We start from the raw sequence: 25,052 nt of genomic DNA, 5'->3' as shown, positions 1-25,052 counted from the left end.
ACTATCTTTTACAAGAAACCAATTAGCATAATATAAACAAAATCAAATCATATGAAAAATAATCATTTTAGTCTAATTTGAGTAGATGAAATAGAGGAGATAAAGTTAGTGTTTCACTGCTGTTGCTGTTCCCTACCCCTCAATGGCAGTTTTCCAAATGGTAAATTTATTTACTGTGGAACAGTAAAAAGGATATGGGATGGGGCAGCTAGGTGGCACAGTGGATAGAGCACCGTCCCTGGAGTCAGGAGTACCTGGGTTCAAATCCGGTCTCAAACATTTAATAATCACCTAGCTGTGTGGCCTTGGGCAAGTCACTTAACCCCATTTGCCTTGCAAAAAAAAACTTAAAAAAAAAAGGATATGGGATCACAAATATTGAACTGGTAGAGACCTGAGATGTAAAATAGATTCATTTTCCAGGTGACAAAGCTGAAGTCCAGGAAAGCTGTGGCTTCCCCAAAAAAAGACAGATGTGAAGAATATGAAGAGTAACTGACATACAGAGAAACTGAGGCTGAAAGTAACTTACTCATGGTCAGATAGCTAGTAAGTGTAATATTTGGGATTTGAACTTGTATCCTCCTAAGTCCAAATTTAGCCAGTACTTATTATTTTGCCAGAAATAATGTTAATATTTAATTCCTTTTTCAGTAGTGGACCTCAATGCTTTAAGCATTCATCTAAGCAAACTATCATCTTTACTAGATGAGTATCAGTTCTGCTAGGGAGATGATTTCTCACTTAATACAGTTATTCCTGGAGTTGGGGGGAGAGAACTGAACTGGTCAGTATCAAAGATCAAAGATTCCATTTAGGCTCTGTTATAACTTAAACAGATTTGAAAATTTAGAGCATATTAAAGAAAAATGCAGCTGACTTAAGAATAATTAACTGTTTAGCATTATTTCTACAGTATGCACAAGATAATGGTGAATACCCAAACAGAGAAGCAGAATGGAAAGATAATGGCTCCACTTTCTAGATTCAAGTCTGAGATTGGAGAAAGCTTTAACCCTTACTAATATGCTCCTCAGGAAATTCTCATCAATTTGATACAAGTCATACAAGTTATTATTGGATTCCATATACCATCTGCATACAAACAGCTTTTTGCTTCCTTCCAGCAAAAAGAAAGTCACTGTGAGAAGTGTGTTAAGTTGGAATGCTGGCATGAAAAGACCACGCCAATGAAAGTGCTGATGCAAAAGAAACTCGCTCACCAGGCTTGAGACATCTGGCTAAAAAGAAACTTAATGTGTGGAAGGAGTTTGAGAAACCAAGCCTGTTAAAGAGGGACACTCATCTCGATCCATCTAAAATTAGACTCACCAGCTGTGTTTTGGTATAAAAACCCTTCCAATCTGCCTGCTTATTACAATAATAATAACAATGCTGAGGCAGGCCAGGAGCAGACTAGGTCTGGAAGTGTGATTTAGGGAAAAAGCTGTCTGTGACTTATTGTGAATGTGAGGATAAGACACTTGGACTTCCTTGGTCTAGTTTCCCTTCCATTAAAAAAGATTTTGAGACAATAATCAGCAAGATGCTAGCCAGTTCCTTCTATAATGAAAGCACTACTGAGAAGTCCAGGTGTGTAGTGCCCCAGGGATTTATCAGCTCAGTAAGCCCCTGCTCTAGCTGATAGTTCCCTTCTTTAAAACTCCTTTAAGCATGGGTTGTAGATTGACAAAAAATAAACTTCTAGAAATGGACCTGGTTTCATTTTTATTTCTCATGTTATAAAACTGTCCTCATATTTCTGATGCAATGTACATTTTCACATGTGTCCACATATACAGATATATCAATACAATCTTCATTGTAATAAGTATTTATTACAGGGAGCACTGAAGAGAAAAACAGACAGTTGCTGTCCTCAAGGAACTTAATTTCTAGAAAGGAGATTATAAAACACACATATAGATAAGGAAATTTAAAACTATATGCAAAGTAATGTAAGAGATTAAAGTGTCAGTGTGGCATACTGGATAGAAAGTCAGCTTCAAGAAGCCCTAGATCCAGTCCCTTCTGAGGCACATATTTACTGGATGAGTCAAACTAAGTTGCCTAACTGAGTAGGTGCCAATCCACAAGAGAAGAGGGAGTTCCCACCAGGAACTCCTTAGCCTGATGAAATATGAGGTCCAGTTTAAAAAAAAAAAAGCACTACCAAACAATTGAAGGAATTTGGGAGCTGTTTAGGATTTTAAGAGAAAGGGATGAGGAGCAAATGTATTCTGGACAGAACTAAGAAGAGCAGTAAAGTCCTCTAAACTAATGGCTTAGAAAGGTATTTCTTCACCATATTGTATTCTAAGGAAATGCCACAAAATCCCAAAATATCTCCCCCTTAATATTAAAAAACAAAAGGTAGAAATTCTGCCCACAGTTACTATGTTATTTAGTACCCAAGTCCTCTCAGTTCATCTACAATTCAAGTATTAGAATATGGTCAAACATGAGAGTAACTTTTCAATTAGTCTCATTCATGGACAAGAAAATAACACAATATATGTTGTACCCATCTGTCATACAATACAAACATATTGGATGCAACACACAAGCTTTCTGTGATTAACAAACTAATAAAATTTTGAAGGCATAATATTTTTGTCAAGTGCTGACTAATGCTTGGGATACCTTTACTGGGAAGAGGGGAAGATCAACAGAGCTATAACTTCAATGAGTTAATGAACAGAGGGGCAAAGGTTTCTTTCTACAAGATTGGAATATCTCAGAGATATCTTTGAGCGTAAGAATCCCCACTGAAATAAAGTGTAAACAGTTGCCATTTTATTGTTTACTGATAATTCAGCGGTGGTTTACAAAAGTAGAGGTGATTTTTGTGGACTTAAAACAAGAGCTGTTCATCATCAGGAAGAGTAAGGCAGCAATCATTTTATACAGTACATCTTACAGTCATACTCAAAGGTTCCAGTAATAACCAGGAACCTAGAAGAGTTTATTAGATTTTCTTCTAGTTCTCTAAGAACTAGAGGAATTTTATTATAAGCCAATTTGATGGCTTATAGACATAGGTTTTTGTTGTTGTTTTTAAAATACACAGAGAGGCTGACATTCAGTAGCTATTGTGAGCCAGGGATTGTGTTCTATAAACATTCATGAGATAACACGTGGAAAAATATGAATCTTTTTTAGATGACTGAGGCTGAAAAAAGTTATGATGAGCTAAAAAATGAATTTCCAATGGGACACCCCTCCAAATAGCGAAAAGTTGTCATTTCCTAGTGATCTTGTCAGGTTAAATAGGAAGCCACAATCAAGAAGGTTTCATGTCCTTTGGGATGTTGGCAGAGAAAATCTGCTGACAAGGCAGGATCAAGTCAAAAAAGCAAATTAAGGCTAACTTCCAATTTTTCCTGTGGCTATGAGACTCTCAGAAATAAAGAATGAGATCAAATTTATGTAATTGATTTGTTGGGTTTTTTCCTATTCTGTTTTGCACTTGTGATTTTTATCAATGTGGAGAATTTTCTAGGAAAAAATTTCCTCCACTGATGAACTTGATTGAAACTTTTAATTTAGAGGGGTGGAGCCAAGATGGCAGCATGAAGGCAGTATTTCCGGGCGCTCCTTTCCCCCAAAACTCCAAAAGCCAAAAACTCATGACTCTAGCCAAATTATGAGGGACAGAACCCACAGAAAGACTGAGTGATACATTTTCCCAGTTCAAGATAACTTGGGGAGATTCCACAGGAAAGGTGTGCTTTACCAAGACCAGGGTCGGAAAAAGCCCCAGTCGCAGCACAGCCTCGGAGCAGCTTGAAGGGGCAGGGAGAGAATTCTGCTACAGCAGAATGAGTGTGGAGTGAGGAACACAGGCCGCAGAATCTGGAGAAAGCGGCCTGCACCTCCAGAGCACAGCCCACAGGTAAGGGGAGTCAGGGAAGACTACAGAGATTTCTCTGCTTTCCCTTGGGATAGGACTCTGCTGCTAGCCCACACTCAGATACAGGTTGCAGTTTGGGCTTCCATACTAAGTAGCCAAGCTGGATCCCTCCTTATAGCTCCAGGGCAAAGGGAAGTGAGGTGGTCATCTACAAATCGAAGCACAGGTAAGAGAGCATAAGACCTTGGAGGAAAGAAGGTCCCAGAAGGTGTCACCCCCCCCCCCAAAAAAAAACCCAAAAGCCTTGGAAGTGCTGCAAATTGGTCTTGGGCTGAGGAAATGAGTAAACACCAGAGGAAAAAAAAAAGGAATCTGACTATAGAGAATTACTTTAGTCCCATGTAAGATCAAAACACATACTCAGAGGACAACAAAATCAAAATTTCCGTATCCAAAATCTCCGAGAGAAACAGGCTCAGACTATGGATGAGCTCAAAAAAAGACTTTGAGAAGCAATTAAGGGAGGTAGAGGAAAAATTGGGAGAAGAAATGAGAGCAATGCAGATAAATCATAAAAACCAAATCAATAGCTTGGCAAAAGAAATACAAAAAAATACTGAAGAAAACAATACGTTAAAAACCAGTTTAGGCCTAATGGGAAAAAAAGCAAAACAAAAAGGCAAATGAGGAGAAGAATGCCTTAAAAAGCAGAATTGACCAGATGGAAAAGGAGATAAAAAAGCTCTCTGAAGAAAATAACTCCTTCAAATGCAGAATGGAACTAAAGGGAGCTAATTACTTTGCAAGAAATCAGGAAGAAATAAAACTCTTCTAAAAAAGCCAAAAATTAGAAGAAAATGTAAAATATCTCATTGGAAAAGCAACCAACCTCAAAAACAGATCCAGAAGAAATAATTTAAAAGCCACAATCAGGAGAAGAGCCTAGATTTCATTTTTCAAGAAATAATACAGCAAAATTGCCCTGAGATCCTAGAAGCAGAGGGTAAAATAGAAATTGAGGGAATTTACCAGTCACCTCCTGAAAGAGATCCCAAAAGAAAAACTTCCAGGAATATTATAGCCAAATTCCAAAACTCCCAAATCAAAGAGAAAATTCTAAAAACTGCCAGAAACAAACAATTCAACTATAGAGGCTCCATAGTCAGGATTACACAGGATCTGGAAGCATCTACATTAAGGGCTCATAGGGATTGGAATACAATATTCCAGAAGACAAAAGATCTTGGTTTACACCAAGAATCAGCTACCCAGAAAAACTGAACATCCTCTTTCAGGGGAAAAGATGGACTTTCAGTGAAACGGGACTTTCAAACTTTCCTGTTGAAACAACCAGAGCTGAACAGAAAGTTTGCTCTCTAAGTACAAGACTCTGGTGAACCATAGAGGGGCTGAATGAGGACTAACTATGAGGAACTTAATGATATTGAACTGTTTGTATTCCTGCATGGGAAGAAGATATTGATAACTCAAATGAACCTTCTCATTTATAAGAGTTGTTGGAAGGAGCATATATAGGCAGGGCACAGGAAGGAGTAGAATATAATGGTATAATATAATAAAACGATGGAGTCAATGGATGATAAAGGAAAGTACTGGGAGGAAGGGAAAGGAGATGAAGAAGAAGCTAAGTAATTTCACATAAGAGTCAAGAAAAAGCTTTTTCAATGCAGTGGAAAGGGGGAAGGCAAGGGGGAATGACTGAGCATTCATTCTCACCAGAAATGGCTCAGAGAGGCAATAACATACACACTTAATAGGGTGAGGAAATCAATCTTACCCTAGAGAAAAATGAGAAAAAGATGGGATACAGGGGAATGGGGGGAGGGAAGGGGGTGAATAGGTGATATAAGAGAGGGAATATTGAGGGAGAGGGTACTCAGATACAGTATACTTTTGAACAGGGCCAGGATGAACAGAGAAAGAGAATAGAATAAATGAGAGTGGGAAGGAACAGTGTGGAGGTACAGCTAGTAATAGCAACTGTGGGAAAAATATTGAAGCAACTTCTCTGGTGGACTTATGATAAAGAAAGCAACTCACCCCAGGGACAGAACCACTGGAATCTGAACACAGACTGAAGTATTCTCTCTCTCTCTCTCTCTCTCTCTCACTATTCTTGAGGTTTCTCATTTTCTTAGGTGGGGAGGGGGGTTTATGTTTACTCTTATAACAAAATTGTTATAATAATAGTAATAATAAATTAAAGTTCACTTGCAAGAAAAAAAAAGAAACCAGGAGGGATGGGAATTGAGGGAAGCCTGGAAGAATTTGCATGAACTGATGCTGATGAGATGAGCAGAACCAGAAAAACATTGTACACCCTAACAGCAACATGGTGGTGATGACCAACCTTGATGGACTTGTTCATTCCATCAGTGCAAAAATCAGGGACAATTTTGGGGTATCTGCAATGGAGAATACCATGTGGATCCAGAGAAAGAATTGTGAAGTTTGAAAAAAGAAAGACCAAAGACTATTGTCTTTAATTTTTTTGGGGGGGGGACCCATTATCCCACTATGTAATTCTGCTATCTCTCATACTTTATTTTTCTTCCTTAAGGATATGATTTCTCTCTCATCACATTCAACTTAGATCAGTGTATACCATGGAAACATTGTGAAGACTAACAAACTGCCTTCTGGGGGGGGGGGGAAGATCAGGGGGAAAAATTGTAAAACTCAAAATAAATAAAGAATATAGGAATAGGAAAAAAAGAAACTTGTAATTTAGAGTTATCTGTGGTCAATGAGAGATTGACTTGGCCAGACTCAAATCTGTGTCAGAAACATAACAAATTCATGTCTCTGTGATTTTAAGGCTGACCCTCTATTGTAAGAGCAATATCCTAGCCCATTGTAATTCAGGGTATTTTTTGTTTTCTTTAAAAGATATTGGAACAATCCTCAAGACTTGGTTGATTCATGAGATTAAAGACCAGGGCTGTTGACATCACTTCCTAGTTGCCTGAGTACAAAAGAGCAAAAAGGGATCTAGGAGCCATCTCTGGTATTTAACTGGTAGAAAACAATGGGCAACTCATGTTTAGAAGGTTTGCTCAGCTGAATTAATTATGTGCTTTTCATGTCTGTCTTTGATGAACATCGTTTCTGGGATAGGCTGAGTAAAGCTCCTTTTTCTAACTGTTGAAGGACTCTTGAAGTTTCTCATTTTATTTCATAATCAAACCTAAACTACAATAGAACAAATATATCTACTATGCCATGTCCCATTAAAGTCACACAATAAATGGCAAAGAAAGATCAAGAACAGTAATGATCCATAATAGAATCAGTCAGCCAATGCTGAAGCCAAAGTTCATGGAGGCCTTGGTGACACAGGTGTGGAAGATGTAAACCTTTTGATTTGCTATAAGATATGTTGAAAAGAAATAGGGCAGGCAGAAGTCATGTTACCAGTCTCACTGAAGCAGAAATGTGGAGGATTTGGCATGCCTGAGGTCAGGCAGAAAAATAACAGGTCAACACAATACACTGTAATTACAAATAGAAGGACAATTTAGGGAAAAGACTATAGTAGATTGTGAGGTTACAAAGACACAGATAGAAGCAAGTCCTACAAATTGAGGCTGTAACCATAAACTAAAGTACAGTCTTTACATTTGTATGCTGTGGAAATTATTTGTCATATTGCCCAGCAATGCTATTTGTAGCCTCCATTCCAAATAATGCACATGCTTTGCAGCAGGACTGCCGTTAGACTTTTGACACTATGAATATGAGATTATCAACAAAAACTCAACATCTCCATAAAATGGGAAAGAAATGTCTACTTCTAAGGAGAGCTCCAGCAGATGCCACCAAAGAAGACTGCATATCCCTTTCAGAGATGTTGTATAAGTGGAACTGGCACTGGACACAGTTACAAAGACCTGGATACAAGTTCAACCTTAGACCCTAATTCCATGTGGGACCCTAAATAATTCACCCACCTCTCTTTGCCTCACTTTTTTCTTTCTTTCTTTCTTTTTTTTTTTTTGCAAGGCAATAGGGTTAAATGACTAGCCCAAAGTGTCTGAGGCCAGATTTGAACTCAGGTCCTTCTGACTCCCGCTGGTTCTCTATTCACTGTGCCACCTAACTGACCCCCTCAGTTTCTTCTTCAGTAAAATGAGAGAAGTGAATTCTTCCCAGCTCTGCGATCCTATGGCCTATATTCCTTGAACTATATCATGACATTCTTTGAGTGACTTGACAATTATAGCACCACTCTGGATATGTTTAGCTTAGTACAACCTATTCTTCTCTTCTAGGAAGCCTTCCTTGATGAATTTAACTATAAATACATTGAATTTACTTAACATCTATACATAAATATTTTCTACATCATCATAATATACCTTTTAAAGTCTCCAAGAGAAGAAAATAGCATATTCTTCACATCCCTTACTATATAGCCATGGATATTCACTGCTTTAATTTCCTCTCTTCTCACTCATTTCTAAATTCTCTGCATCTGGTTTCTAGTCTCATCATTCAAATGAAGCTGTTATCTCCAAAGTTATCATTCATCTCTTAATTGCCAAAACTAATAGACTTCTCTCAGTCTTCATCCTTCTTGTCCTATTTGAGGCATTTAATATTGTTGCCTTATCCTTCCTGGGTTTTCATGATACTGTTTTCTAATGTCCAGTTCCCTTTGTTGAATTTTCTTTTTGCTCTCTCTCTCATCAGTTACCTTAGACTCAATCATCTTTATGTATATGATCCCTAGATTTTTTAGTTTCAGAACTGATCTCTCCTAAACTCTGGTTCAATATCAGAAATGATCTTTTGGACATTTCAAACTGTACATACCACAGATAAAATATTTCAGACTTAATAGATCTAAAACAAGCTTAATTATTCCCCCCTTTTAACCCCTTTAAGGAAGACTGGTAATGTAATAATAATAATTAATAATAATAATAATTCGAATTTATATAGAACCTGTGTGTTCAACTATGTGTCAACTTTATAAAACTAAATACTTTATAAATATCACATCTGATTCCTGTGACAAGCCTATGAGGTAAATGCAGTTATTATTCCCATTTTATGCTTGAGGAAACTGAGGCAAACAGAGCTTAAATGACTAGGTCACTTCTAAATGTCGGAGAGTGGTTTTGAACTTAGGTCTTCCTGATTCCAGGTCCAATACTCTATCTACTGTATCACCTAGATGACTAACCTTATTACTACTGAGCATATTATCTTCTCATTATCACAGGCTCATCCTCAATGCCTCACCCTCTAATAAGTTGCTGTTTTCTATATTTATGATATCTTCAGAATGTACCCCTTTCTCTTCATTTACCCCCTATTGGAATAGCCTTCTAAGAGATTTCTTACTTCAAATTTCTTCCTGATCCAATAGTTGGCAAAGTAATTTTCTTAGAGCATAATGTCTATAGTCTTTCCTCTACTCATTAAACTCCAATGTTTCCCTTTTACTCCAGGATCAAGAATAAAGGTGGTTATTTGACATTTAAAGATCTTCATAAATTGGCCCATTCCTACCTTCCTAGACTTTTTGTACTTTTTTCTCTACATCCTCTTACTCTTACTCATTCTCATCTTTGCACTGGCTGTTTCCTGACTGGAAAACTTTCCCTCCTTTTCTCCCTCCCTTAGAATCTCTGGCTCCTTTCATCTTCAAGAGCTTCTTTCTTCTTCTTCATGATGCCCACAAATTCTAATTGAGAGTTTTCCTTGCTAAACTCATCTTCTGCTTTCTCTACACAGATCTTATATACCCTGAGAACATGAGCTCCTTGAGAGCAGGAACTCTTTTGCATTTTTATCTTTATAATTCTACTCTTTAACATAGTTTTTGACACTTTATAGGTTCTCAATTAAAGATTTATTGATGAGTTGATGAAGCAAGGTCTATTTGCTGAATGAAATACAGCTCCTCCTTAAGTTAAAAGCAACCAGTCAACAAATATCCCATCTATATTACTCTCTAATTGAACCCTGTTACCCCTTCCACCTCCAAAGAGGAAATTGGTTCCTCCTCTACCTTATTCAATTCAGTAACCAAGTTGGCATAAATTGATCTCCACCTAGTGGCCAAAGAGAAATACTTCCTCTCCAACCCCTTTACTCTGTGCCTCTTCCTACAAATTGTTAATAAATATTACATCATTCAATGACATTTCACACATTCAGACACATGCATGATTGCTTTTCTTTCTATTGTCCAAATACCATAGTATAAAAAAAATCTCTTCATTCCAATGGTGGATCAAAAAATGACTTCTAATACAAGGAAGGAAGGAATAAAGAAAGGAAGGAAGGGAGGGACAATGGAAGGGGGAAGGAAGGGGATGGGAGGGGGAGGGATGAAAGAAAAGAAGGAAGAATTAAAGGAGAAAGGAAGGGAGGAAGAAGGAAGAAAGAAAATATGTAAAAGGAAACAAAGGAAAGAAAAATAGAAAGAGAAAAAAACAGTGAGAGAGAAAGAAGGAGGGGGGAAGGAAGGGGAGAGAAGGAAAGAAGGAAAAGAAAAACAATATATTTATTAATGAAATTAGAGATAAAAGATGTAATAATCAAGTCCTAGACATTACCTTCCAAATCTTTATAAAACTTTCATCTCCACTTCATCTGCACTTCAAATTTGCCTTCCTCGAATGCCAACATTCAAGATAAAATAAAAAGCTATTTTTATTCTATTGGTTTTTTCTTTCTTGTAAGTAGAAGAGTAGTATTGCAGTAAGAATTCTCTGCTGCTTTTTACTGCAAACACACATTTCAAAGGTAGTTTGCTTTTTATTGGCTAGTCTGGGATTCTAACGACAATTTTAACAGTCATTATAGGAAAGGGTATTTTTGAGTCCCAAATGAAATAATTTACAAATGAATTTTTGAGACATAAGTCACTTGTAAAAAGAGATAAAAAGAGAATGTGACAAAAACCATACTTGCTAATATTTACTGTGAGGGAAAAAAAGACACACTAATGTAAAGTTGAAGGAACTGTAAATTTGTCCAACTATTCTTGAAAACAATTTGGAATTATCAATCAATAAAAATTTTAATACCAATCAATTAATAAATATATTAAGTTGTCTATTATGTACTGGAGAGGGAAAAAAGGAGGTAAAGACAGTCCCTGACCTCAAGAAACTTACAGTCTAATGGAAGAGACAATCTGCAAAATATATATATATATATATATATATATATATATATATATATATATATATATATATATATATTGTGTGTGTGTGTGTGTGATGGGGGAAAAAGTTAGAGAAAAGGTAATGGAATTAAGAGGGGTTGAGGAAGGCTTCCTGTGGAAGGGAGAATTTTAGTTGGGACTTAAAGGAAACCCAAGAAGTTAGAGCAGAGGAGAGAGAGCAGTACAGACATAGGGTACAGTAAGAAACATGTAAGAAAAGTGACCCTATGACACAGAGATCCTGTTCCCAGATACACACTTCAATAAAGTTAAAGAAAAAAGCCAAGTTCAATTTATGTCAAAATATTGGTAGCATTGTGGCAATTAAAAAATGCTATCAAAGTACCCATGGATTAGAAGATGAATAAATTATGTTTTTTTTAATTATTACAATGGAATATGGTTGCCTTGTGAGAAATGATCAGCAAAGTAATGAGAACCAGTAAAACAATATATTTGTCTAACATAATACAACTGAAAAGATCACTGCATATTTATAATTGTCCAATGTGGGTTGCAAAAAAGAGATCACAAAATCAGTCTCTCAGTTCAAAGGTAAGGGGCTGTGGATGTGGAATTTTGCATACCCTAAAAGAAAGGTTCACTGTAGGGGGAAAGTTAAAAATCTCTTTTAGGGTGGGGTAGAGGAGGAAGATGGAGAGGGAGGGTGGAGAGCCTACTATCTCCACCCCCCCCCCCCCTAGCCTCCTTGACGGGAGGATAGTTATATAAACCTTAAAGGGCCAAAGGATTTGAAATTCTTATCAGTGTTCTATCAATGGGAGCTAGGGACAAATGACATATATTGAGGAAAGATAGACCCAGGATTCTAGAAGGCCACCACTGATCCTGGCATCCGTCATCAGATACTTAACACTTACTTAGCTGTGACCCTGGACAAATCACTTCACCCCATTGCCTTGTAAAAGCAAAAACCAAAACAAAAAACAAAAAAATCACTGTTTAAGTTATTTTTTCTCTGTCACAAAAAGACTCAGGGTTTAGTTATGGCAGGACTGGGGAGTGGAGGCAATAAGACTCATTCAGGGAACCAAATCAAGGCATTATAATAGTTTCCTATAAATAAGTAAATCACTAGAGAGTTAGCATAACCAAGTATACAGAATCAGATTCAAAACCAGAAAGAATTTGCTTCAAGTTTTTATTTTGGTACACATAGACCCTGGGCAATTCATTTAATTCTTGAAGACTATAATTGACAGAAAAGACAATGGTAGAGGATGTTTATCTTCCAAAAGATTCTCTATACCAAGGAAATCATAGGTTCAGTCTTTAGCCAGGTTAATTAAAAAGAAAAAAACACTTTAGGTATACATTTTTGAAAGGTTTTTCTACCTAACAACAATGACAACAGCAAAGCAAGGAAGAAAATATGCCATAAAGGACAGTGCATGTCTGAATAAAGAGTTAAAAATTTATTACTGTTGCCAGGGATTTTAATGCTGAGTGTTTTCTTACTACCATACTTTCCTGCCACCTGGAAACAGACACAAGACATAAACATGCATATGTTTTCATTGATAGTGGTTTACAAATATTTATCAAAAGCAAAGTTTCTGTGTATATGTAGTTCACGCCACCTCAGTAAAGGAGCATGATTAAGCCACAACGGTTCAATGATAATCAGCGACTGCAAAATGGGAACAAGGTTCTTGGGCAGCAATGGTAATTGCTCACTTAAAGTAAATACATGACTTATGTAAACAAATTAAAATTCTGCTTCATACAAGGTACTGGGGGAGGAAAACAGGAAGGAATTGTTGATATGTATGTTTAACTAAGAAAATTACATTTTAGCTATTCATTAGGTCAAGTCTAAAGCAAAGCATGTTAAGGAAAGATTCCACTCACTCCTTTTGAATTCATCTGAAGCCCCTATCATTAGTTTAGGTTTGGTGGCTATGTCTTCTCAGAAGAATTTCTGAGACCTGTAAAAAGAAATTGTTTCACAAATACTAAAAGTAACAAAGGTTATTTTTTTGTGATCTGAATATCTGCTTTTCTTTATGAGAAAATACACTTTAATTTCAGCTATATAGACTATTCAACTCAAGAACTAAATGGGTATTGTTCCAAAAGTTCATTACTAAATCTCTTTGGAGCTGATAATGCATTTTCTTATATAAACATCATTATATGTGGTGATTAGGTTTCTAGGTCAACCCACAAAAGTCCATTTAACTCATAAGCTAACTAAAATAGACATTCATGAGTAATGTTAACAGCAGTATTAGCAATTGATGTTTATATAGTTCTTTAAATGTGGCAAAATGCTTTACCCATATTAATTCATTTGAACCTCATAACCCAGAAATACCCATATCGGTTAGATTTTATAGGTGATTATACAGAAGAAGAAACTATGACTCCACAAGTTTCAGTGATTTGCTCATAATCACACTAGGCTATAAAGTATGAGGCGTGGGTTTTGAAACCAAGTCTTCTGCCACCTTTGTGTGGAAACTTTTCTGATCTCTGATGGTAAATGTTTAAGAACTGGATGGGGAGAGGAGAGAAGAAATTGCTCACAAGACACATTTTTAACTTTAATCTGCTTTAATAATAGTTTTTCTATCGCTTTAAGTCTAGATAATCTAAAAGATAATAAATCAAACTTTGATTTGTAATATTTGCTGATTTTTCAGGTATGAATGCTCACACTCAAAAATTTAACAATCCCCTCTTCTAAGTTCCAGCTACCATCAATACATCTTCATGTATATATAATATCTGTTAAAATGTGTGCATTCCTTTTCTTTTAAAACACAACTTCCTTGAGGACAGAAATTATTTCATTTTACTTTATATCCCTTGTATCTAAGATGTAGGCTATCATATAACAAACACTTAATAAGTGCTTGTTGATTAATTCCTGATTAATTTTTAGGGGGGAGGGGAGCTTTTCAAGATAATGGGATTAAGTGACTTGCCCTAGATCACACAGCTAGGTGTCTGAGACTGAATTTGAATTCAGGTCCTCCTGACTCAAGGGCTGGTGCTCTCTCCACTTTGCCACCTAGCTGCCCCTTCCTGATTAATTCTTGAACTCTATCCTCTGAATCAATTTGCCTTTCCAGAATCTAACAACCAAGTGTAAACAAACTTTCTACAGGAGTTTGTCCCTATTTCCATCTCAGGATGCCAGGTATCCTGGCACCAGGATGAATGGAGAATAGTTGTACTGTTCTTTGCTTTGGACTGACCATCGCTTGATCTATTGATTCAGTTCTGGGCACCAAATTGAAGGATTGACAGTAAAATAGGTGTTCCATACTCCTCCCAAAATAATCACAGAAGGCCTAGACTTGGTGATTGAATCATCCAGAAGTACAAACTAGAAGTCAACACAGTCCAGACATTTCTATTGAATCAATCCATTAAAGGCAACAGACTAAGTCCTAACAACCTGTGAATCAAGTCAGGAAGAAATGGAGAGCTTTCAGGCATTGACTGAAATGGAGTGAGGCTACATAGAAAGTATATTAGATTGACTGAGGAAACTGTCATATCCTGTGGGTTTGCATAAAATAATAAGCTAGTTCAAAATCCAAGGAGTATTTGAATGTCAGGTGGCCAACAAAAGAGAACAAACCAGGGCAGCTAGGTGGCACAGTAGATAGAGCACCAGCCCTGGAGTCAGGTGTACCCAAGTTAAAATCTGGCCTGAAACACTTAATAATTATCTAGCTGTGTGGCCTTGGGCAAGCCAATTAACTCCAATGCCTTGAAAAAAACCTTAAAAAAAAAGAACAAATTAATCAAGTTTCTAGTTTGAAATCTCTTTGAGGGTGGAGAAGAGGAGGAAGATGGAGAGGGAGGGTGGAGAGACTGTCTCCCCCCCCCCCCCAGCCTCCTTGACCAGAGGATAGTTATATGAACCTCAAAGGGCCAGAGGATTTGAAATTCTTATCAGTGTTCTATCAATGGAAACTAGGGACAAATGATGTATATTGAAGAAAGGTGGCTTCAGGATTCTAGAAGGCCACCAGAAAATAACATCATGCCCAAGGGTTAATTCACAAAGGCCCCATGAAGGGAAGAAAAAAGTACTAACAAAGTTTTTTCCAGAGCTGTGAGTTATCCCTTTGCCACATCATCTGCTCCAAGTTTGAAATCCATTTTTCCTAGCATTGTGCCCTTGCTTTTAGTGACCTGTTAAGTCTGGCTGGGAAGTGATGTCAAATGATAATCATTAGGTCCAGTGTCCTGGTAGGGAATAGCAACAGGGAAAGAAATGAATGCCCTAGGATGATGTCTTATTTCAGTATTCCAAATACTGTCTTGTCTACCTTCATTCTCAAAGACCATGTCATCAGGGAGGTGATGTCATGACAAGCAAGTGAATTGGATTTGAGTGAGGGACTGCTGTACTAAGTCACCATTCTCACTTTCTCCTCCAAAGCCCTCTGGGGTCCAGTGGCCAAATTTGAATCAGGATGACTTGGAGATGGCCCTGAATGGAAGACAAACAGGGTTAAGTGACTTACCCAAGGTCACATGACTAGTATAGATTTGTACAGATTTGAACTCAGGGCCTCCTGACTTCAGGGCTAATGCTCTATCCACTGCACCATCTAGTTGCCCTTGCCCTAGGATACTACGAAGAGAAGAAGCCACTACCTTTTGATAAACTTGCATGCCAGTTCAAATGAGTCAGGGAAGAATGAAACAAGAGTCTTTCTTCATGATTAAACCAGGATTTCAAAAAGAATGCAATCTGAATAATGAAGGAATTCAAAATCAAGTCATGAGCATCAGTTTATGAAACTGGTGCTGTATAAGACTAGAGAAAAGAAAGATTAGACTTCCTCTCACTTGAGAAAGAATAGTTTGGAGCAACAAATACATAGGAGCATTTAAATAATCAGATTATTTTATCTCTAAAAGTTTGAAATGTTCAACAATTTATCATTTGTTATCATTTCTTGTGTTACCTAATTTTCCATCATTAAAAGTGACCTCCCACCAATTTTCCATATTCCAAATACTGTCTTGCTTATGGCAAATCATTTTTTTCTTCATAGCAAATGACAGTCTTTTTTTTTCTCTAAACTAGTCCTCTCACTGCTCTTCCAATTTCAAAAAAAAGCTATGATGCACCAGAGACTCACTAACAACCTTTCTATTTACCAGGTCCCTTTGAAGGACTTTCTTATTTTCCAAGAATTACTTAGGCCATTTCAAAGCAACTGCCAGTCAGTTTTGGATCAATACCCAAAACTTTCCTCTACACTTAAAAACAACCTAGACTATTTCATTTTGGTCTTTAATGATTCTTGAAATATAACTTTCCCAAATCAACACCTATAACATCTCTAGCAATCACTAATATATGCTCTATGAGAAATACTTCTTTTGCATATTTTCATGCTGTTATATTCATTCTTAGTAGCCATAGACTTAAAAACTCAACAAATATGGAACAAACCACATATGTATGACAGGAGTTACAGCAGCCAACTGATAGAGAACCAGAAAAATAAAATCCAATCTAATTCCAGTTGGTCGTTTGGATGTTCTGTCAATCCAATGTCAATAGTCATATATGATCATTGAAATCACTAACTAAAACAATATTAAAACTGTTGCTTGTCTTAAGTAATTCAGATAACATAAAAAGTTGCAGAAAGGCAGATATAAATTTCAAGTAAGAAAACTTTATAAATAAAAATTACAACTACCCAAAACCAGATTGCACTGTTCTAGGAAAGTAGTATTCCTCCTCTTACCCTCATTTTTTTTAAATGACTCCAAACATTTTTTCCCAATTACATGCAAAGATAGTTGTCAACATTTATCCACATTTTTCTACCACCCCCATGACAGCGAACAAACTGACACGGGTTGTACATATAAAATCGTGTTTAACATATTTTCATAATAACAACAAGGCTTCTGAGGTCTCTTCCAACTCAGCTTCTATGGTTAAATGATTGGATACTCAGGACTAACGAGACTATTGAATTGCTATTTTTAATTCAGTTGAGTCTGCTAAGAACAATCATCGTTGGCCTGGAAATGAAAGACCGAAAAATAAATAGCTAACAAGGTTTTGAAATTTAGATAAGAAAAGGGATAGCAATAGAAAATGTCAGGTACCCTCAATGAATCCAAGTCACCAGATCAAAAAGAAGTAAAAGAAATGGAAAATGTTTTTACTGAGTCGTTGTTACTGATCTTTGAAAATCATGAAAAATAGAAAAGATGACACAGGATTGGAGAATGGCAGTTTTTTTAAGGGAAAAGAAATTTTGCAAAAAATGGTCCTACTTTGTACCAAACATAGTCTAAAGTATTTAGGTGCTTTACAGACACAATCTCATTTGATCCTCATGTTCATGCATAAAGATACTTCCTAGCTCTTGTTTTGGGTACCCATCAAAAAACACATTAGATCCAAGATCCTGATTAATTTAAGCACTCCTTATTGTTCTAAGAAATTGATTGCTTCCCCATTTAAATTTCCTTCATAAAATATTCTGCTGATGTCCATTTGTCAACGGACTCTAAACAAATGCACAATAAGATGTTAGCCTATTAAAAAAAGTAGCAAAACTAATATTTAAACCCAGATTCCTTGATGATCCTTTAAAAGAATTCAGGGTTTATTTTGTTTATGATTGGATAATAGCTGATAGTGGGCGGTGATAAATACTACTTGACTCACAATTTTAACTTTCCGAATCACTGATTCTATTGAATCACCACTTGTTCTGGCTAGGATCTCCTCTAAAGCCTTGGGAATGGGAAATTCTGATTAATTAAGTAAACTGGTTAATAGTGAGTTAAACCCCATTAAACACATAATTTATAACTTCTTGTTATTGTCCAACTCTGCAGAAGAACCATAGTGCCCTAAACCACAGTAACTGGCAAAGTTAAAATTTAACATAAGCACATAGAAAAATTTTAAGAACCGCTCCACTCCTGGATCACATGGACAATTATAAAGCAAGAGCAAACTACTATGTCTAAATTACTATAGATTACCACTTGTGCCAATACCTATCATGATCTGACTGTAACTCTATGAATCTCCTCCAGGAGAATATTATCAAAGAAGAAATAATAAAGTTTCAATACTAAGAATCCCTGGATTAACATGCTGAGTGATTAATATAGTTTACAAATTATTTGAGGACAGGGCTGAGGAATAGAGCTTCCTCCCCTCTAGCACTTAATACAATGTGTTATACATTAAGTGTTAACTGAAAGTATGCAGAATGAATAAATGAAGAAAAGTACTATCTATAGCCTTAGTACAGCAGGTAGTCTTCTTGCAGGAATGATATCACTTCAATTCTGTTCTTTTCTTAACTTTATCCAAGCTTGTAACAAAAATGCAGACATGTTCAACTTTTTTGTGGTTACTCATAAAAGGCTATACCTTCCTGTCTACTTTCAAATAGACCTATTTCTCTTGAATAAATTATTATTTTCTGGAGACATGTTCCAATCACGAGGAGCCATTCTATAATGCCTTTTAGATTGCATTTATCTCCTTGCCCTAAGGTGGCATTTACCTCCCTGTACTAACACTTCTGTTTGTTTTTCCTTAATATAGCAGATAAAATATTTGTGAAATGTAAAATAGACAATAGTCATGTGAGGCCTTTAAAAAGTCCCTTGGCTTACTTTCATTTATTTTCTTCTGGGAATTACTAGAAACCTGCTTCACTACTGTTCTTTCCTTTATGTCTCTTATGTTTCCTCCATAGTATCCAGTTTTATTGTATTTCTAAAGATTCCCTCCACTAATTTGAATTTAATTCTTTTGGTTAACTCAGTGTGTGAGTCTCTGGCCAAGATTTCTTCCTTGTTTGCCTTAGATAAACTTTGGTCTTTTTTATCAGGAATCCATCTTTAATCATGAAATGTAACTTTGTTACTACAGTTTAGAAAACCATCTTGGAGCTGATTAATTTATTCAGCAACTTATTAAACATTTCTTGTGTTCCATGTATTGTGTTAGAAGAATTAAAAAGATGATAGTAAATATGGTCCTAGCCTGTAATCTGATAATTTGGTAGGAGAAGTAATATCCAAATAAATGTAAATGAAAATTTACTCAAGATCAATATGTATAAGATACTTGCCTAAGTATTGGAGACAACCAAAATAAATAATTAAACTGATAAATAAATGAATGAATAATACATTCACTGATCTCAAAGAATTTATATTGAAGTGGATAAGGTCAGAAATAACCATTCAGGAGGGTTAGGTCTTTTCTGGTTACCAGAAGGTATAAAAAAAAGTCAGGAATTAATTGACATTTGAACTAAACTTCGAAACATGAATAGGATGTCAACATATACAGAGTTTAACAGAATGAGAAAAAGTTAGTATAATAATAAGAATAAGAATATTTTTCCTTTTTTGAAGAAGACCATGACGTCAGGGAGGTGATGCCATGACAAGCACATGAATTGGATTTAAGTGGGGGGGGGGGGGTGCTATGCTACGTCACCAGCTTCACTTTTTCCTCCAGAACCCTTTGGGTCTAGTGGTCAGATACTAATCAGCACAACTGGAGATGACCCTGGATGTGAGACAATTAGGGTTAAGTGACTTGAACAAGGTATCACTGCTAGCTAGAATCAAGTTTCTGAGGCCAGATTATAACTCTTGTCCTCCTGACTGCAAGGCAAGTGCTCTACCTACTGTGCCACCTAGCAGCCTATGAGATTAGAATAGGAAATTTTTGAATGCCAGACTAAGGTGTAAGTAATCTTTTTTTTTTGGTTATTTATTTAAGGCAATGGTGTTAAGTAAGTGCCCAAGGTCACACAGCTAGGTAATTATTAAGTGTCTAGAGTGAATTTGAACTCAAGTCCTCCTGACTCCAGGGTCGTGCTTTATCCACTGCACTACCTAACTGCCCCTGTTAAAAAAAAAAAAAAAAACCTCTAAGATTTTATTGAAGGTTCTCAAAAAGTGAAGAGACATCCTCAGAGCTATTCTATAGGATGTAGTTTATTTAGTAGTGATACCAATCAATTTAACCAACTACTTAAAAGTTTTCTTAAACATCGTCCTTCAACTGGGAAAAACAAGACTCCTCCTCTGCTAATGTTCTCTCCCCCACTCATCTTTCAATTCCCCAGATCAAGTCCCATATCCATGAAGCCCTGTTATCAGTGACTTGCAGCATATATAGTTCACATATACATGAAAAGTAATCCATTTTTCAACATAGATTTTAAGACCTTGAAAGCAAGACCTAGCTCATTTTTCTTTAAAATCGCTTAAGATTTGGTCACACTGCTTCATGCTCCATATTTGTATAGCCACTGAAACATTAACAGAGGAATTACTTAAAAGTCGGCAAACAGTCCATTACTGTCAGACTTTATCCAACATTACTACATCTTGAGCCTTGCCAAATGCTCCATTTCAACAGAGTACAAGTATTATATAGTTTCTAACCCTAGCCACACTGAGTGGCGATGTGAAGGAACAGACAACTAACCTTTGTGTAATCTGAACATGATGTATATGTGTATTTAGAGCTGATTAATTTATTCAGCGACTCGTTCAACTAAATGGTCCCAGGAGATCAGAGACTTGAAAGACTTGCTGTCTTACTTTTCACATTTGAACCTAAAAGGAATTCTGGTGTTTTTTTTTTAACCTTAAGAGAGAGAAGTTTTAATAAAAAGGTAAAATAGGGGAATATTCTATTTAAAGAACCTAATGATCATAAGGGTCAAAAAGAAAAAAGATCTAGTATAGTATTGGATGCTTTTTATTATTTAATTTAATATTCAGAAATTGATTATTATGAACTAGACAATGGGGGCCTTTGGAACAAAAAGAAGTGGGAGGAGACTATTCTAGGCATCAAAAAGTTACCGATCTAATTTTTCTGTGCTACAAGATCAAACTAAGGACCAGATGGTCCACTTCCCCACTTCCCTTCCCAATCCTGCATCTAAAAGACTGGTTATAATTAGGTTCACTTACCCAAGACCTCAATGTAACATTTAACTGCTACAAAAGCAGTCGTAATTACCACATTGTTTTCCTCTCCATCCACTGCCTCCACTGACAGCAGCTCCGGAGAAGCTGGAGTTTCATCCACCACGCCCCCCAAAAGTATTTTTTTAAAAAAAGAAAAATAACTATCTGTGAAAAACATACAATCCTACAATAATCTAAGGTCTCTTAATCATTATACAGGACGTAGAGACGGGCCTTTGCTGGTTAATGGTCGTGTGGAACTAGTTTCCAGTCGGATCGCCCTCCCCCAAAAGTTGCTTCTTTGGATCTCATTGCTATCAGAATCCCCTTGTGATGGTGGCTGGTGCTTGGGGCAGGGGTCCCTGCCCCAGCTGGACATCTACGTGTAAAGCCGGGGCTTTCCTTCTCGGTCTCTTAATCAAAAAAATCGAAATCGACCTGAATTCCAGGCGGGAGCCCTCTGAGCCCCTGGCTCTCTCCTCCCTTGAATTCTCAGGGTGGAAGGGAAAGGCAGGCAGCGGGGCACCGGCCGTCTGCCCACATCTAACCACCCTGCCCGGGCAGGGCACGGTCTGGGCTGGCCAAGAAGAGGCGGAGACGGGGCAGGAGTCGGGGATGACGGGGCTGAACTTTCCTTTCTGGACCCCGATCGCACCACAAAACTTTACAGTCTGAAAGCGAAACACTCATGAGCTCAGAGGTCAGAGTGCTGGGAAAGGGGAGGCTGAGAAGCAAGAGCCCTTTCTGCTTGGCTCGGGCTGGCCAAACTTGTCCCCAGACAAAGGCTCGGAGGCTTGCAAAGCGCCGGGGTCTGGTCTCCAGAAAGCTCCCGGGTGAGAGGGTCCAGCGAGGAGAGGAGGAGGAAGCCGAGGAGGAGGAGGAGGAGGAGGAGGAAGAGGAAGGGGGAGCTGGGAGCCCCCCACCCTCCCCTTTACTCGCCTCGTGTCCCCTCCCCCCCGTCTCGTGGCAGCACCAGAGGGTGGGCAGGCCCCGCGGGCACCCGGGGTGGCAGCTCCAGAAGCGGAGTTGGGAAGTTTCCCCGGGACGCGCCCCCGCCCTCACCTTGCTGAAGACCTCCAGGTCATCATCCTCGTCCTCCTCCAGGTCCAGCACCTCGGGCTGCAGCAGGACCGCGGCCCCGCGCCCGCCGCCGGGACCCTGCCCGCGGCCGCCGGCCGCCCCGCCGCCCCCGCCGCCCCCCGCCGCGCCCGGGGGCCCCGGCGAGAAGGGCTGCGGGACCCAGCTCTCGCCGTCCATCCCGTCCGAGTGTGGGAGCCCCGCCGGCCGCCCGGGCGGCTCCGACGCCCCCGAGCCTGCCCATTGGCTCGGCGCACATCCTCCGCCTCCCCTCCCCGTCCTCTCCCCAGCCCCGGGGCCGCCGCGCTGCGCAGGAGCGGAACTGCCGAGCCGGGAGCCTGGCCGGGCTGCGCCGGGGCCGCGCTGGCCTGGCCCGGGCCGGCCTGGCCCCGGCCGGCCTGGCCCCGGGCCGGGAGCCACGCGGAGCCCCGGGGGCGGCCGCCCAGCTCCGCGGGAGAGAGCGGGCTCGGCGGTGGGAGGGGGCGCGCAGCACCTCGAATGCGCGAGGGAGACCCCAGCGTGCTGGGCGGGGGGAGATCTGGAACAGGGCAGAGTGGAGGGTCCTAGGGAAGGAAGGCGGGAGCCTGGAGGGAGCAGATAATGTCGGGAGAAGAGAAGTGGCAGGTTTCGCGTTCTGCTTCTGTGCTGCCCCTGCTCTGGGTTACCTGGGCAGAGCTCGCTCGCTCTCTCTCTCTCTCTCTCTCTCTCTCTCTCTTTCTTCTCTCTCTCTCTTCTCATTCTCTTCTCTCTCTCTCTCTCTCTTTCTCTCTCTCTTTCATTCTCTTCTCTCTCTCTCTCTCTCTCTCTCTCTCTCTCTCTCTCTCTCTCTCTCTCTTCTCTCTCTCTCTCTTCTCTCTCTCTCTCTCTCTCTCTCTCTCTCTCTCTCTCTCTCTCTCCTCTCTCTCTCTCTCTCTCTCTCTCTCTCTCTCTCTCTCTCTCTCTCTCTTCTCTCTCTCTTCTCTCTCTCTTCTCTCTCTCTCTTCTCTCTCTCTCTCTCTCCTCTCTCTCTTCTCTCTCTCTCTCTCTCTCTCTCTCTCTCTCTCTCTCTCTCTCTCTCTCTCTCTCTCTCTCTCTTCTCTTCTCTCTCTTCTCTCTTCTCTCTCTTCTCTCCTCTCTCTTCTCTCTCTTTCTTCTCTCTCTGTCCTCTCTTTCTTCTCTCTCCTCTCTCTTCTCTCTCCTCTCTCCTCCCTCTCTTCTCTCTCTCTTTCTTCTCTCTTTCTTTTCTCTCTTCTCTCTTCTCTCTCTCTCCTCTCTCTTCTCTCTCTTCTCTCTCTCCTCTCTCTTCTCTCTCTCTCTCTCCTCTCTTTCTTCTCTCTCTCTCTCTCCTCTCTCTTCCTCTCTCTCTCTCTCTCTCTCTCTCTCCTCTCTCTCTCTTCTCTCTCTCTCTCTCTCTCTCTTCTCTCTCCTCCCTCTCTTCTCTCTCTCTTTCTTCTCTCTCCTCCCTCTCTTCTCTCTCTCTCTCCTCTCTCTCTCTCTCTCTCTCTCTCTCTTTCTCTCTCTCTCTCTTTCTCTGTCACACACACACACACACACACACACACACACACACACACACACACACATGCTATTTCTCTCAATTACACAGGTGCTGATGTTTCAGTTTCAGAACTTTTTTCCCCTGGTAAATCTTTTAAGTCAATTACTGGAAAGAGTCCTGCATTTGGAACCAGAGGATCTAGGTTAAAAATTCGAGTTGTTCACTTTATCACTTAAAGTTGGGATTAGACTGGATGACCTCTTTAAGGTCCTTTCCAATTCCAAATCAGAGCCTAGATGGACTGCTGAAAGGAAGAGGCTATGAGTCCCAACCCCCTCCTTTTAGATGAGGAAACTGCAGTCAGAGACTTCCTGGTCCAGGATCTAAAAAGATAGTAAATGTAAATAATAGGTAGTAATAGTTAAAAATAGGTCGCAAATCAGAATAAAAAAAAAGTCTTCTTGACAACAAATCCATTATTCTCTCCACTAAAATCACTGGGTCTGGTAGAATATGAGGGGAAAGCAGGGCTTGTATTTCTGCTGATCTGTATTTGGCCGCAGGAAAATAGACCCGAGTTGGTAACTTGCCTCCATCACTGAACTGTTTGACCCAGGGTGAATTGCTCATTTTCTCCGGACATCAGTTAACCTAAAATCTAACATCCCTAACAGCCCTAAATCTATGACCTTGATTTCTTCATATATATGCTGACATACCTGTGGGTCACCTCTCCCAATAACTAAATGGTATTTTTAGGGCTTTTTAAAGTACTTTACATGTTACTCATTTGATCCTTATGACAACCCTATGAGATAAACACTATTATTAACCCCAGATTTAAAATGAGTAAACTGAGAGAGATTTAGTGATTTGTCAGGTCTCCCAACTCCTAAGTGACTAGAGCAGGAATCAAACTGGTGATCAGCAAGCACACTGTCCACAATGCCTTCTATTTTGAGGTAAGGTCTTTGAAAACAGGGAGTGTCCTGGTTTTGTTTTTATGTCCCCAGTTCCTAGCAAAGAGCAGGTGTTTAATAACTGCTTTTTATATTTAATAAATGCTTTTTAATAAATGATTTATTATGTGACCTTGGGTGTATTACTTCACCTCAATCAGCCTCAGGTTTCTCATAGTTTCTGGCATAATTCCATAGGACTGTTGAAAGGAAAGCATTTTGTAACCTTCAAGTTGGATTACCTGTTTGAATTATTAGCTTTAAGTAGATTCACAAATGTCAAAAGGGCCAAGTTGAAGGAGATTTCAACATAGCAATACACTTCAAGTTGGGTAGAGCTGACCAGATGAGTAAGTCCTAATTCTCTCTGACAACTGTCCCAATCATTCTCCCTAAATGCAATTGACTTTCACCTGCCAGTAGGAATGGACCCTCATTTTAACATGTTCCTCTCTGATTTTCTACCATTTGTTCTGGGGAAAATCATCAAATCAATAC

The 25,052-nt window shown here is 38.9% G+C and overlaps 1 protein-coding gene across 1 annotated transcript in view; it reads right to left on the bottom strand.

Annotated features, from left to right (window-relative positions):
- Window positions 1-22,205, bottom strand: part of SNX7 (sorting nexin 7) — a 123,716-nt gene extending 101,511 nt beyond the window's left edge. The window contains exon 1 of the mRNA XM_074188239.1: window positions 22,104-22,205. The gene's annotated coding sequence lies outside the window, so the exon portion shown is untranslated. The remainder of the gene's footprint in view (window positions 1-22,103) is intronic.
- Between the last annotated feature and the right edge of the window lie 2,847 nt (window positions 22,206-25,052).

The sequence above is a fragment of the Macrotis lagotis genome, chromosome 5 (assembly GCF_037893015.1).
Source record: "Macrotis lagotis isolate mMagLag1 chromosome 5, bilby.v1.9.chrom.fasta, whole genome shotgun sequence".
Classification (NCBI taxonomy): domain Eukaryota; kingdom Metazoa; phylum Chordata; class Mammalia; order Peramelemorphia; family Peramelidae; genus Macrotis; species Macrotis lagotis.
Note: the sequence above shows the minus strand (reverse complement) of the source record. Positions and strands in the feature narration are given on the sequence as shown.